At 30.0% G+C, this 16,295-nt stretch overlaps 1 long non-coding RNA gene across 1 annotated transcript; it reads right to left on the reverse strand.

The window, feature by feature from the left end:
• Positions 1 to 12,758: 12,758 nt before the first annotated feature.
• On the reverse strand, positions 12,759 to 14,355 carry LOC114193335 (uncharacterized). The gene is made up of 5 exons (XR_014983991.1): positions 14,164 to 14,355; positions 13,950 to 14,077; positions 13,397 to 13,510; positions 13,238 to 13,288; positions 12,759 to 13,148 (listed from the first exon to the last, which is right to left on the reverse strand). It is a non-coding gene; the product is annotated as an uncharacterized LOC114193335 (long non-coding RNA).
• Between the last annotated feature and the right edge of the window lie 1,940 nt (positions 14,356 to 16,295).

Raw genomic sequence — 16,295 nt, forward strand, 5'->3', positions numbered from 1 at the left:
TATTTATACTCTCGCGTGAGCGGGATTTTTGTTCCCGTAGACCGTTAACTTCCTTTTAGACAGAAACCTTTCTTTTTATTATTTTTACTATATTAAATTAATTATTTTTAATTCATAATTGGTTCTGGAAAACAAAGTATGGAAAGGGGGTCTTTTTTTTTTGTTAATATCAAAAGAGAACATTTTTCCAAAATTACATAAATAAATTAGTTGTATTTAAAAGCACATAAGTTATTAACTTTAATTTAGTGAAATCATGTTTTAAATTAAGAAATTTTATGATAAATAAAACACAATTTCTTAAAAAAAATATTTTTATTTTATAAATAAAAAATATTTAAAATATTTCTATTATTTAAAAAGTTAAAAGTGTGTTTTCAAACATAATTTTCGTTAATATTATAATAAATTTGTGTCATCTTCAATTATTTAAAACATGAAGTTGAAAAAATATATTCAATTACTCATTTCCTATTCAAAAACAAAAGTCAAATACCTACATATTTAACTATGTTAACATAAAATTGTGGTTATATGTATTTATGCTAATCTTAAATCATTAACGCGGAAAGGAAATTATCCTTGTGATATCTTTTTTGCTCCAAAAAGAAAAAGTGAGTGGATTCAAACTACTCCAATATAGTCTCATTTTTCCTTAAGCATATTATTCACGAGAAAATACACAAAGCCTTTTCCTAATTACGAACTCAAATTGAAATCTCAGTAAATATCAAATCAAATATAATGAAAAGTGATAAACGAATACTAGAAAAAAAAAATTGTGGCACTTCATTATTTATTCAACAAAGTTAATTATGATGAAAGATACGTCATAATCTCACTCATGACACATAACGTATAAGTAGTAATCTGTAATAAACAAGAGGGAAAATGAATTAGAATTTCTCCATAATTAAAAATATACTAGCATTAGCAGCATAGACTAATAAAATGTACAAGGAATAAAACATAGCAAAATACTACTACAAAAAGCAAGAATCCTAGGCTAAAGTAAGTTAAAACTATGAGATTATCAACTTCCACAACAATCAAAGCATTAAACCACCATATTAACTAAAGATTAAAGCTAAGCTAACATAACAAATGCAAAGTAGTAGTTAAATTATAGTGAACAAAACCAACTGGACTTAAAATAAATTTAGCAAAAAGTAGATTTTATATGGAAGGAAAACTGGAAGAATAGGATGAACAAGGAAACTAGAGACATTGTGTTCGCCAGAAAATGATTATGGGTGGTGATTAAGCAACACAATTTGTAGGAAAATTAACTACACTAGTTAAAACACTATATTAAGCCATCAAAACAAGTTGGAAGTTATTAGATACTTAATATAATGGAATAGTAAAAAAACATAACTTCAAACATATGGAATTAAAAAACTAAACACTAAAACATGTCTACTAGAACTGAGAAAATGAAAAATGGTCCTTAGAGAGGCTCAAGACATCTCCTTTACTCTCCACATTCAAAAAAACTAAAGTAACCCTCACCCACTCTCACATGCCTTTCCATATTTAGAAAACCCTAAAACAAATGTATCTCCTGTTACCTCCTATCCTCTCCCTTTTTCTTCACTAAAAATACCAAGAAAACATTCCTCTAGAAAGTTGGAAAAAAAATTCTGAAAATTTGTTGCCAAAAAGTTGCTTTGTCTCCTGTTTGTCTGAGTGTATGTTGCTTATGTAACAGAGTCAGTTTCTATTTTGTATGTTGATGTGGCTGTTGATGTGGCAGTGCACAACCCTAGCTTAGCTCCATTTGGGCCATTCCATTTGCAGTCCAGAAGCCCATTAGATGAAGAGAGGATCTGCTCCAAAGCTTTGCTAGATGCACCAGTTTTTCAAAGAAAATGTAATGTATCGTGATCTTCAAAGTTAAACTGCATCTTGTACATTGCTCTAAAAAATATGTTTTACCGCTCAAATTCAAGCTCTTTGAGTGTAGAATCAAATTCAAAAGGAATGAACTCAATTGGACACTTGTAAAAAAATTTATGAGCAAAACAGTTAGCAAAGATCAATACTGGAAGCTCTACGTTTTTGAGCAACGCCAAGTGATACCAAGTCAGGGAGGAATGATCAAAAACACACTAGGCGCAAATGAATGACGTTGGGAAGTGTTGAAAATCTTCAAAACTTTCTAAAAATCATAAGTCTAAGCTAAAATTGAAAGATAAAAGAAACAAAGATGTTAAGGGAGTGTAATAATCTTCAACATGAGAATATAGAAATTGATTAGTTGCCAATTAGAATGTACAAAAAGGGATAAAAAAATACCATTACAGTTAATTGAAGAATCTAAGCTACCTATTTTAACTTAATCATTGATGTCGAATTAGGCGGTGGGTGTAGGGCATTGAATGCTATTTTGAAAATTGAAGTCTAGAGGATACGGTGTTGGGTGCTACCTTGGCACCACTGTATGCTCACTTGATAGTGAGCTCTAGGGGTCTAGTGCATTGGATGCGACCTTAGCATCGTTGGACGCTCACTTGACAATGAGCTCCAAGGGTTCAAGGTACTAGGCGTTGCTTTGGTACCCTAGGCGCTCACTTGACAGTGAGCCTTAGATGTGTGGACGTTGGGCGCCCTCCTATACCATTGGATGCTACTTTGTATTTTTGTTGATATGATATTTTTTGTCTATTTTCTTGTGATTGTGTGTGAGTTGAGAATGTTTACTTTAGGTTGGTATGAACTTGAATAGAACAAGTAGGTAGTGATTCCTAGGATGGGAATACTACTATGTGTTGTGATGTGTGTAATGTATTGACAATAAAGGTTAAAATGAAATGGTCATCTTAACTTTACTAGTATTTGTAATCATATAGAGAATAATAACCAGTTGTGAGAGTCAAGGAAGGTTCATATATGGAGTTTTGGCTAGAGGTTGAACTCATAAAATATAGCTATAGCTTCTGCATGGCAGGAGTGAATGAGTAATGGCAGGTGCATGGTCTCAGGATTCCACTCAATACACTAGTCCGCTAACAACTAAAGGAGGAACTCAAGAAGGAGTTTATAGATGAGCTTGATCAACGATTGTTAGCCTTAGCACAATTGTAACAACAACCCATTATACCCCAACATGAATTGCCTGTTGTTATATTGTTTAGCACTAAAGGTAGATCCATCAAGACATGACATTGGGTCAACTAGACAATGTGATTTGTATGTTGATTCTTCCCCTTAATTAGTAACTGTCAACACTCAATTTCGTCTAGCTTAATAATTTTTTTTTTAAAAAATAATAATAAATAAGTAATAGTAAAAATAAAATAGTGTTAATAAAAAGAATGAAAAAAAGTTTCTTCGAAAAATTTAATTTTCTTTTTTTTTAAAATAAAAATAATAATAATAAATAAATAAATAAAAGGAAATTGAAAAAAATTGGTTTAATTTGCACAATCCCTTTTTAACTTTTCTAATCTCTCATTTTTGTATTTTTCTTGTACACCTTGATTTTTAATTTTGCAGCCAAATATATTTTATCCACCCACACAACCATTTTTTTGCTACTTATAGTAGCTCAATGTTTTATATTCTCACCTCATTCTTTGCTCTAACACCTTTATTCCAGAAAAAGAAAGTAGTGATATGATTATAATAATTAGAAGCAATATCTCTTTGTTAGTGAAAAACCAACACGACAAATGCACTAGTCGCACATAGCAAGTAATAAGTTTTTATTGTTCTCTCCTAAGGAACTTGTGCAACGCATGACAACTCTTGCAATTCATGACTCAATTAGACACAAAGTTCACAAAAACACTAAGAAACTTTTTTTGTATTTTATCAAACAATTGGTGTGCAACAAGAAATTAATTCACATAGTGTATCTATAAATTTGTCAAGATTAGACTTCATAGGGGCTGATAACTGGCCATGGTTGTTTTTAGATTAAGTTTTATATTTAACTTTTTTTTACAAATAACACGTTTAAATAAATCATTCACTAAATAAATTTAATTTTAAGCGTTATTTTTTAATCTTTTACTTTTATTTTTTTCTTTTTTCTTTTTTCTCACAATTTTAATAAATTCTGGATATGTAGTCACATGTATTATTTGGTATCCTATCAATGTTTCAAAAGTTTTAGAAAAAAAATAATTAATAAATAATTTAAATATACATTTAACTTTTAAAAGGTATAAGTGTTCGGGAGCTGTCCGCATTGTTTTAGTACTTGGTACCTTCTTTATTTTCTATAAAATTAATGAAAAATACAAACTTTTCAAAATAAAAAAAAAAACGATTCATAAAAAAGTGTGACTCTAATTCTCCATTAGGAATAGAGATATCTAAGAGCAAAGATTAATCCTTGTCGAGCACAAAAAACAAAAAATATTTTTGTTTCTTTTGAAGTTTCTTTTTTTGGATAAAATAAACATTTATAAAAAAACACATCCATTTGTATATTTAATTAAAGGTATTGTCCTAGAACAGATGTTATAGGGTGCTAACACCTTCTCTACGCGTAACCGACTCCCAAACTCTACGCGTAACCGACTCCCAAACTCAAAATATTTTTTCGTAGACCATGTTCTTATTATTATGGTTTTCCATAGTTTTCCAAAATAACTATGATGGCGATTCCAAAGCTCTTTGTTATATATATATATATATATATATATATATATATATATATATATATATATATATATATATATTATTTTTGGTTTGTTATCCCCTTGTGATTTGTGTTGCGATAGTAACCATGGGAAATTGATAACGTTGTCGATCAAATAAAAACTACTTATTTGTAACAATATGAGTATTGTTAAGAAAGTAGCCAAAATATTAGTATTGGTAAAGTCAATCCTAAGTTGCCTCCCAACGAACACAGAATTGATTTTACAAATTAGTTCTTATAAAACTATACAAAAGGGGTTAGTTAAATAATATTGGAAAAAATAATAGAAGAAGATAAGGATAAAAATATATAAAAAAATTGATAAAGAAAGTAGATTGATTCCACTTTTTTTTTTCAAAATAGATTCATCATCGATTATCTAAAAATTATTGCTCAATTAATTATTGTTGTAGATTTACAAATTAATCAATGTAAATTCTCAATTAATTTGTTGGCGTTCTCACTATTAACTAAAGTACATTATAAATTAAAAGTAAGAACTTTGTAGATTAATCATAGTAAATTTAACCAAAGTACATTCTCAATTAAACATTACTATGCCTAATCATGTTTATTCTTTTACATCTAATATCAAGTAAAATGCTAATTAATTAAAGTACATTCTTGATTAATTCTTGTTGAAGTTTTCACTTTTAATCAAAGTACATTCTCAATCATTGGCAAAAATTTAATCACATGAAAGTTTCTAAATTTAATCAAAGCACATTCTTAATCAAAATTAAAACTCTTGAACTCATATGATTGATATGTTTTGTAGATTTAACACTATGGTAACTTGCTACAATGTAAAAATCATTATTTTTACTTGATTTGGGTATAAAAGACATAGAAAAATATAAATCACAACAATAATCAAATGGACAAACCAATTATTGCATTCTAACCTTAGAATCTATAATGAAATTACAGTAAAACCAACTCTTAAAGCTTAACGCTCCATGAAATAAAAAAAAAAAAAAAGAGAGGGTGGAGAGAGAGAACGAAATTAGGCTCTCATAAGGGTTCCTAAACTCTGAAGTTCTGAACTTATCTTTTCTACTTCCCATTGGTCTCTTTAAATAGGACCTAGAATGAGCTTTTCTGTTGCTAAAATCTCTCAAATATCTTTAAGATAATCATAAATATCATTTATCTTTATAGTTGTTATGAATATCTAAAAATATTTGGAGAGATATAGCCAATTTTAAAACTATTTGACAAATATAGTTGGTTGTCCCACATAAAAAAAAACTTGTACTTGTGTATATCAGTTACTTTCCTTTTGGACTTCTGCATGAACATTCACAATTCTTGTATGTCTGGAAAAGACAAGAATTATGTATTTTTGAATGTGCTAAAATTTGAAAAATACATCGTATATGTCAAAGTATAAATATGAATATGATGAAAATGTTGAATTATCGATTTATCATCCAACTCCCCAAAGTCTTTTCTTAATTTTGTGAACTTGTTAAAGTTTCCTGATTGGTCAAACATTGAAAGCTTTATCATAAGATTTTTTTTTTTTTAAAAAAAAAGAGAAAATGTGAGCTAGCACGCAAACTTACGTGCTCGCACTTTTACAGGGTCGGGCCTAAATGAGTTGGCTAGCCCACATTATCACCCCTATCTTTAAGGTTTCATGAAACCTTAAACAATTTATTTCCACACCTCCATGAGCTCAACTTAGTTGCAGTTGCACTAACACACCTCAAAGTATTCAAAGAATATTTATGCAACTAAAAAATTATTTTTAACATGTTTTTGTATCTCATGCTCAATAAACCCAATTAAATTAATCTTTTAAGAACAAAATTTAATTAAAAATCTAGAATTAAACATTAAATGAGAGCATAAATATGATATTAGATCAATTAGCCAATGTGAGTTGTATGTTGATTCTTCCCCTTAGTAACCATTGGGAAGTGTTATGACGGGGCAACCATGTTACACAATTTGTATATTCCTTCTCCTTTGATAAAGGTCATGGTAGAGATGGTATATTATAGTGATGTTCAAGTTCTAGTGACGACATTAGAGGTTGTTAATGTAGCACAGGCATTGCAGAACTTTATTTCATGCAGTTATGGTTGATGTCAGTTCAATGTTTCCTAAAATTTGTATTTGTTATCTGTTATAAATGTCGTTAATTAATTTATTACAATATAGATAAATGCATGGTGTGTGTTTGGACGAGGGGAAACACAATACATATAGATTTTTGGAACTTAAATGATTAATTTGATTCATAACAAATGACAAGACACACAAAAACGTACATTAGCAATGCCATAATTAAATGATTCTATTTATTTTATTTTATTTATTATTATTATTATTATTTTCTCTTTTTTAATAATGACTTATTTTATTTTACGTTTCTCATTTTAGTTTAGTTAAAAAAGAAAAAGGAAAAAAACAAAGAAAAAACAGAAAAAAGAAAAGAAAAACAACCAAAAAAAATAAAACGTTAATCTTCTTAAAAAAAGAAGAATAAATAGAAAAAAATAAGAAGTCAAATTAAGGACTCTGTACCAAAAAGACCTATATCCTTCCTCTTTTAGTTAATTGAAAGATGTCTAGAGGTGCACTAGCTATGCTGCCATTCAATTTGCATGTCAAATGGGAATTACGTATTGTGGTGGCTTACTTAACATGTAGCTGAAGGAGCAGAAATCAATCATTATTTTCAGCTAATCCCACGGCTCGAGGTTGGAGGGAAAAGAGGAGAGAACAAGAGGGAAGGGTAATACAAAAACAAGGAATATCATAGCAAACAAGAAAGAAAGGAGGAGAGACACAATTTGATAGCGCAATTCCAAGGCACACTCGGAGAAGAGAACAAAACAAGGAGAATCAGGAGCTTCAAGAGGTAAGGTTTGTGCCTTCATGATCTGGTGTGTTGGATTTGTTGTGTTTTATTCCTAAATGAGCGTGATATGATGTATGTGTGTGCGTTTCCCGCATTATCTCTTTGTCTATTTGGCTCATGATCCAAACCGGTGATGCACTATTGCTCAAATATTGTTTTTACTTGAGTGCTGGGAAACAGAAGACGTTTAAACATGACCTTCATCCCACAATTCACCCGTACTTCACTCTTCCCTTTCATGGTCTCATAATACAAGAAAACCAACCAGAAATGCACTCTCACCATTCCATTCTCCTTCACCTGTGCACGCATAACCCCAAACCAGTTCCATCCACCACTTCACCGAGATCAACCCAAAGCTCAACACATATCGGGTTCATTTTTCTACCCCAAGTTCACCATTCTTCACAAAATTCACTAACTTTATGCCACCCATCATTTCAAACGAAGCATACCACACCATTTTCCATCTCCACGATTCAAACTCATTTCAACACCATAACACATAATCTCCAAACACTAATTCCTCCAATTATCACCACCTTCCCACTACACTCAACACGAACACCAAACCAACAACACAGAAACAACCCATCACCATCTTCATCTTCTACCGGCACCAAAATAACCAAAACAGAGAACCCTCGTTCACCTTCCCCCAACCCACTTCATTCACATAATCATATTATCTCATTCCATTGGGCTCTCCATTACCTCCATCAATCGCGTGTTACACAATCATTCATCCCCATCCATTCAAATCAGAAACAGAAAGCAGTGAGAAAGAGACAAAACCATCGTCGACGAGTCGGAGTCTCGAACCGTGACGGTCTTGGTCGTGACAACCACGAGATTTGGTATTAGAGTGAGTGATGTCGAGTCGGAGTTCGAGTATAGGAGTGTGGCCGCGCACAGTGGTGAACCCAGCAACGGTGGCTCGTGCAAGAAGGAAAAGAAGCAACATTGTCTGCTCCAGGTCGCCTGGCAAACAGTGAAGGTAGTGTGGTTGCCATGTCCCCATCCAGATTTCGCACGAAGAAGACGTTGTGGGCGTTGCTACGAAAGTGCTTCACGTGAGGTGAAGCGGATGATGGTATCACCGCCAGCAGCACTTGCGACGGTGGCCGCCGTCGTCGCTAGCGTTTCAGGTTGCGTAGGTGATTGACCCAAAGCTAGGAGTTGTTGTGTTGTGCGTTGGAGATGATTGGCCAGGGAAAGAAAGATCAATGGGACTTCTCCCTGCACCCCAAATGAATTTTCCTGTACCCAAAAGCTGATTTAATTCTTACTTAGTGCTTTATAGTAAAAAACTTAAAAGTAAAAAAAAAATTCTCTTGTATTTAATACAGCAGCCCATGCACCCCCGAATTTTGAACTTATCCCCTTTTGTGCATCAGTAGCTCCTTTTCTCTCCCAGATCCGCCATTTTCATTTTCTCTCTTCTCTTCGTCTAATTAAATGGCATAGCAGCAATCACACCAGTGGGAGCCTCCTTAATGATTTGTAAATAAGACGCTATTTGAATATGTTATTTGAAATAGCGGAAATGGACTTCCTTAACACATTTCTTTCCAAAGAAATATCATTATGGATGTCGACATCCGATTGAATTGCGGATGTCGACATCTGGTGTACATATTTAATTTTGGTTTCGTACAATTACGGATGTCGACATTTGGTTTAGACAATTGCATTGCGGATGTCAACATCCAATTCACATTTTTTTGTGTTTTATTATGAATGTTGCTGGTTTATGGGATTATTACGGATGTTGACATGCGGTTCAGACAAGTGCATTACGAATGTCGACATCCGGTGCACATTTTTTGAGTTGTCATTATGGATGTGGCTAAATAATAGGATTGTTACGGATGTCGACATCTTTTTTTTTTGAGTTTTCATACATCAAAATTTTCTATTATGGATGTGGAAGAAAGAATGAGAAGAAGAAAGAGTTGGTTGTTGACGTTCATGATAAAGAAGTGTGAGAAAAAGAGAAAAATTTAATCTCTGGGAAGAAGTGTCTGGTATCTACTATAACTATGAAATGCACAAAGAAAGTGAAGAGAAAATCAAGATTTGCGTTTGTATTTTATAGGAGTGAGGCCAGGCCTAATCAAAGTGTTTTTCTTTTCTTCTTTTCTTTTTCTTTCTTTTTTCTTTTGTCCACATTTACTTTTGTAATTATTGAGTTATAAATTCTTAAAAAATTGTCCACATGTGTCTAATCATGTTTTGTACAAAAATTAATTTTCGCTTATGGTTAGTGGAAAAACTCTGGTAGTCAACAAGTTAAATATTTTTTAGTGCGAATTTAAAGGTTAATTATTATAAAATTAGTTTTGTAAATTAAAATATGATCTTTGTATTGAATGATAGTATATATTAGTCAAAACCTTATGTAAATATTATTTGATTCTTTTTGTTTAAGCACTTTTAAAAAGTTTATAGATTTTAAATACTTATAAATTCGTAAAAACAGGGAAAAATGTATTTTATGGAATAGATAGTGCATGAGGATCATAGGGATGGAGGATGTCTTTATTTCTCAAATTGTTCAATAATGGGAATTATTTCATTATAAAACGAACGTTCATATTCGTGTGTGTACCATTACGAATGTCCACCATTACAAATTTCAATTTTTTGGATGAACACCATTACGAATGTCTACATCCGTAAGAGGATATTGGGTTACAGATGTCGACATTCGATTCACATGTGTTCAAGCAAAATTCGGATGTCCACATCTGATAGATTTTTCAAAAATTTGGTTTTTTATTTTTTTAACACACTTATTAAACAATTATAATAATTAATAAATCATTATGTTAAAAACATACCAAAAAATAGAAAAAATATATAAAAAATGTTAATTAAATATTAAACTTTCACAAAATAAAAATGAAAAAACATCTCTTACAAATAAAAAGAAACCGAAAGTGCACATGTTAGTTTTTTAATACTTTTCTAATTTTTGTTTTTGATAATTGCATAATTTTATATGTCTTACTTTTGTGTTGCTAAAATATAATTACAGGAAATTAATTTATTCGAATGCAGTATGTTGGCATAGGAATAAAATCTCAACCAGTGATCATAATTGAATGTCCACATCCGCAATACAATTGTCTTAAACGGATGTGGACATCTGTAATAGATCATTTCAAAAAATATATGAAAAGCGATTGGATAAAAGGGAAGCGGATGTCGACATCAGCAATTCAAAAGCATAAACCGGATGTCGGCATCCGTAACATATCACTTGACATCCGTAATCCCCAACACTCAAAACTAATGAACCGAATGTCGACATCCGCAACTCATATGTGCAAACCGGATGTCGACATCCGTATTGACCAGTTTCAGAGAAAAATTTGAATTTACGGAAGTCCACTTCCGTTGTTTACAAAATATTGTGGGTGCAGGAGGTGGGCTTCTGGAATAAATATAAGAGAGAGAAAATTTACTCCTTAATCTTTACTTTTTACTGTGAGGGCAAAACATGAATTAAGAACCTTTTTGGAGGTACACAAAAAATATTGGAGGTGGAGGGAAAAGCTCCCAAGATGAATGGAGAGGTCTTAGGGTTTTGGTCTTCAGAGAATAAGGAGATTTGGTCTGGGCAAGTCTTTACTCCGTGCAGCCCTCTTGTTAATCTATGCAACCCCATTACTTTGTAGAATTGATTGTGTTTTTTTTTTTCTTTTTTTCTGTCATTTACTTCGTACACTTCCATAATTGTTAATCCTGCACCGCTACACACACTCCACATTTGTTAGTTAGTGTTTGTTTGATTTGGACTTGCCTTTTTTTTCTTTACTTGATGCACCCCTATTTTAGTGTCTATACCCCATGTGTTTGTTTTTGTTTTGGACTTGTGTTAATGTTATTGATTGCAGTCCATGTTTTGTTATACACACCTACAATTATTACTTTTTGCACCACCATGTTTACTATCTCCACTCTTTCTGTACATCCCTGATTTACTTCATGCACCTCGCACATTACTCAATCACCTTCACTCCCACCCTTTCTGTACATCCCTGATTTACTTCATGCACCTCACACATTACTCAATCACCTTCATACTTATGTTTTTCACTTTTATCCTTTTTAATTAAATTTCATCTTTTTATTTATTTATTTATTTATTTTTCTTTTTTAAAAAATAAAAATATTTCAAAATTATAAAATTACAGAAATAGAAAAAATCTAACAAATGTTCTCTTTCACTTTATTGTGTTTGTCCGGTCACTCGCACCGTGTGACATTCATTTTCAAAAATATCAAAAATAATTTCCTCTTTCAATTTTTTTGTGTTTGTCCGGCCATTCGCGTCATGTGACACCTATTTTCAAGTAATTCAAAAACACCAAAAAATATATAAAATTTAAAAATATAAAAATATCAACATTTTCAAAAGCAAATCTCTTTTTAGGAACTACATGATCCTTGATTCTCTATTGTGTAATACATAGGAGCAAAGTCAGTCTTTATCAGGTTCACCTCTAAAAAAATCAAATCATTTTCTCAATTACTTTCTAAATATCTTGAATGATAACCAAGGTCAATCCTTGTCGGGTCCAAAAAAATTGTTTATTTTTAGTATTATTTCTTATTATTTTTGGGGAAAATTAACATTTTGAAAATCACATCAACTTTGCATGTTTAATTAAAGGTATCGCTCTCGAGTGGATGTTGTAGGATGTTAACGTCTTCCCTACGCGTAACCGACTCCTGGACTCGAAAATCTAGTTTTTCGCAGGCTTGTTTTATCTTTATGATTTTCCATAATTTTTCAAAAATAACTATGATAGCGACTCCAAATCTCTTCTTTTCTAACTCATTTCTTTTTTTGTTCGTCGTCCTAGCGCAATTTCAGTTACGACAATAACAATCACATATTATTAATGAACACTGTTAATTATGTCAACTTCAATTTATATATGTTGCAAATTTTAATAACCAAGAACAATTGGTCCTAAAAGCAATGGTATACGTTAGAACAACTTGGCCAAATATTTCATAAACATGCATAACACCTTAGTATAGATGATAAAACTAGTTTATGGAAATTTAGTTTCATTTTTTGACTTTGTATAAATTTACTACTGTTTTACTAAGTTTTATCTTTAGATTATTGGTTGGCTGCTTGTTTGATTATAAGGGGGTAAATTATAAACAAATAAACCTATTTAAAAACCAACACATTTTGACAACGGTTATGCACAAAACATGTCATTTGTCCAATATTTTCTAAAAATTAAAAGAAACACCTAAGATGACGGTTCATTACAGAGAAACGTCGTTTCTACTCGTTTTCCAAATCAAATTAAATAACAACGACGGATGTTTTTTCTTACTCGTCATTAAAAAGGCAAGTTATCATGACGAGTAGCGCCGTCATCAAAATTTTGAACTTATGGAAACAACATGAATAATGATGGTCTCAAAACCGTCTTCGAAAGCTCTTTTTAACCGTCTTCCAAATCTCTTTCTGCACCAGTGATACCAATTTTGATAAAGCTTTCTTACTTGTTTATGGCTTTGGTACCCGCCTGTTATGATCATGGGTGTTTCATGAGAGTAAAGCATAATGCAGGGACCATGAGGGGCATCCTTGAGTGACATGTAACAAATGTCCATTATTGTAAAATCATCCATAACACATGTGAATGGAAAGCAAACACAAACTGATATAAACTCACCAGCAAATGGCAAATTGAATATTTTTGCGAAGCTAACACATTCGAAGTGACCTATTAAAGAAACATCAAAAATTAAATTTTTTAATCAAGCTATAACATCCACTAAGCAATAAAGACCAATATTTAAGAAGACAAACTGAGAACATAAACAAGAACAACCTGACTTTATCCCTAACATTGAATGGTGATATTTTTATCAGAATAGGAAATTTACAGGTTAAGCACCATCAATAGAGAGATTGAAGCGACCAAAGCGATCTCCAGCAAGTGAATCTGCACCAAGTTGATATGTTTCAACTACTTTGGAAATAATCTATGGCATGAGTATTTAAAAAAGTTCAGAAAAATGACCACCAAACAGAAATAATGCAATGAATAATTTAGGTTGAAGGTTGGTAGAAAAAGAAAAGAAAAATAAAATGAACTAACAGTCTTGAAAAGTCGTGTGAAGCTAAGGTCATCTATTCATACTTCAATGGGACATTTATGGCATAAAACTTTGCTTCTCTTTCTCCTAATTCCTTTAATATGATAAAATTAATTCAAATCATTCCAATCTATATAGAGTATTTAGAAAACTTCTCAGACAACATAGCGCATTTCATTCAGCATATTACTACATGGAGAATATTGACATTAATGTAATTATAAGGTTGTGATAGAATAGACTGATTGGCATAACCAAAGATACAAAGAGAATAAAGAAAAACACCTTAGCATCACCAGTACTTGGGAAGAACAGGTCTCCATACTTATGAAAACTGACAGTCATCACCCTTTAGAAACCGTAGTTGTGTTGGCATGCGAAATGGTTAAGAAGAAGATATTCAATCTCATCCACTGCATACAAATCAATGCGAGAAATTACCAAAATGATAAATCCATCAAATCAGCAGAACACAGAAATTGAAGTTAGGGAAAATAACCTTCTGGAGAAAAAAAAAACCACTATCATGTAGAAAAAACACTTCCAAAAGAATTTTCAAGGAGAAAAGAATGGCTCAAGAGAGAAGAAAATATGACTTCAACGTGGAGAGGAGAATATAGCATCCATGAATATCAGAGAATGAGCTCTTTTGCAAAAATAACATAGAGTTCTTCAGTGCCATGTGAAGGTGAGAAAACGAAGGAGCACGGGAAGAAAAAAAAAAAGTAAAAGAAAAGAGAAAAGTATCAATTAAATGTCTCAAATTTATTTTGTGTAAACAGTTAGTTCTTCTTAATTTATCGTTTACAAAATAATATAATTATTTATTTATTTTTTAAATACTAACGATTATTTTTATATATATTTTATAAAATTTTTTTAACAAATTTTTTTATTTATTATTAATTTAACAATTATTTTCTCTTTTTTTCATTTATTTTACTTTATTTTTAATAAATATAAATTTATTTTATATATTCTATTTTATAACTATAGATAATATACAATATATAAAGAAGATTTTCTGTTTTGTGTCCATATTTCAAAATTTCAATTTTACCTTTTAAAATATAATTATTTATTAAAATTTTGAAAATGGATCCATTACTTTTACAATTTTTTTTTTATAAAACTGTCCATATTTGCTTTTTTTTTTCTTTTTCTTATTTATCTATTATTATTTTCTCTTCTTTTAGGTTATATTTCACTTTATTTTAAAATTAATTTTATTCTATATATTAACTTAATAACATAATAATATAATCATCTACTAATATAATATCACATATATTTTAAAAATGCATACACATAAATACGATATTACATCTATGTTTATGCAAATTATATATAAAGACAATTTACTCTTTTGTATCCACAATTAATTATTTTTAATTTATTCTTTAAAATATAATTATTTATATTTTTTAAAAAATTAACAACTATTTTTATATTCTATAAAACTATTCATGTTTTTTTTTGTTTTTTATTCATTACTAATTATTCTCTATTTTTTTCATTTGTTTCACTTTATTTTTAGTAAATATAAATTTATTTTATATATTATTTTAATAATATTATAATATCTTTATCTACTAATATAATATTATTTATATTTAAAAATTTTCATATGTGTTTATGTTAGTATATATAATATAAATTTAAATTTCTTAAAAACATAAGATCAGTTTTGTATAATTGCTGCTGTATGTATATTCCACTATAAAATATTACATTTGTAGTGATTAAACATAGCATAGCCTATGTGAAAATTGTTTTTGATCTTTTTTTTTCTTCTCTGTTTAGGATTGTGCCCATAATTCAATCTTAATATAAATTCAATAAAAATAAATTTTCTCATTTACAATGACCTTTCGCTTAAATTAAGAGATTTTTTTATATAAAAAATATTATGAAGGAGGGGTTGAGCAAAGTAATTAATATAAAATTAATTTTAACAAATTTAATGGTTTTATAATTGTTTTTTAAAATTTTAAACTTCCAAAAATTCTTATAATGCATTTTTGAAATTGAAAACAATGGGTAGAATTAGTAATTTAAAAGTATTAAAAATTTTAATCATTTACACTTTTGTAAATTTGTATACTCATATAGATATATAGATTTAAGGATGATAAAAATACTTGTATTTGCGAGATGCATAGATAAAATTTATGGTGGATAGTTAATATCTGCAAATAATAAATAACAAGTATTTTAATATTCTTATTAACGAATCAGGTGTTAGGTGTTGGTATCATAATATCTGTATCTACATTCGTACAAAAAAAACTTAAAATTTTATTTAAATTTTAATAAGTTAAATTTAATTAAAATATCAATTTAATTTATATTTTATTAGATTAAATCAAATTAAAATTAAATTAAATTTATATTTTATTTAATATATATGTAATTATATTTAAACTTATTTTTAATTGAATATTCAACGAATAATAAAATGAATAACGGATAAATGTTTTTTTGTTACATTGGGATAGTGCAACAATCTATTAGGAACGACATTTATTTCCCTGCGGTTAAGAAAACCGACGATATCGTATTAAAATTTTTAAATTCACATTATAACTTTTTATATCTACAGTCAGTTTAAAACTGACCGTAAAAGAAATC

This window comes from Vigna unguiculata, chromosome 8 (assembly GCF_037176805.1).
Source record: "Vigna unguiculata cultivar grain cowpea cultivar isolate G323 ecotype 2 chromosome 8, ASM3717680v1, whole genome shotgun sequence".
Taxonomy (NCBI): Eukaryota; Viridiplantae; Streptophyta; class Magnoliopsida; order Fabales; family Fabaceae; genus Vigna; species Vigna unguiculata.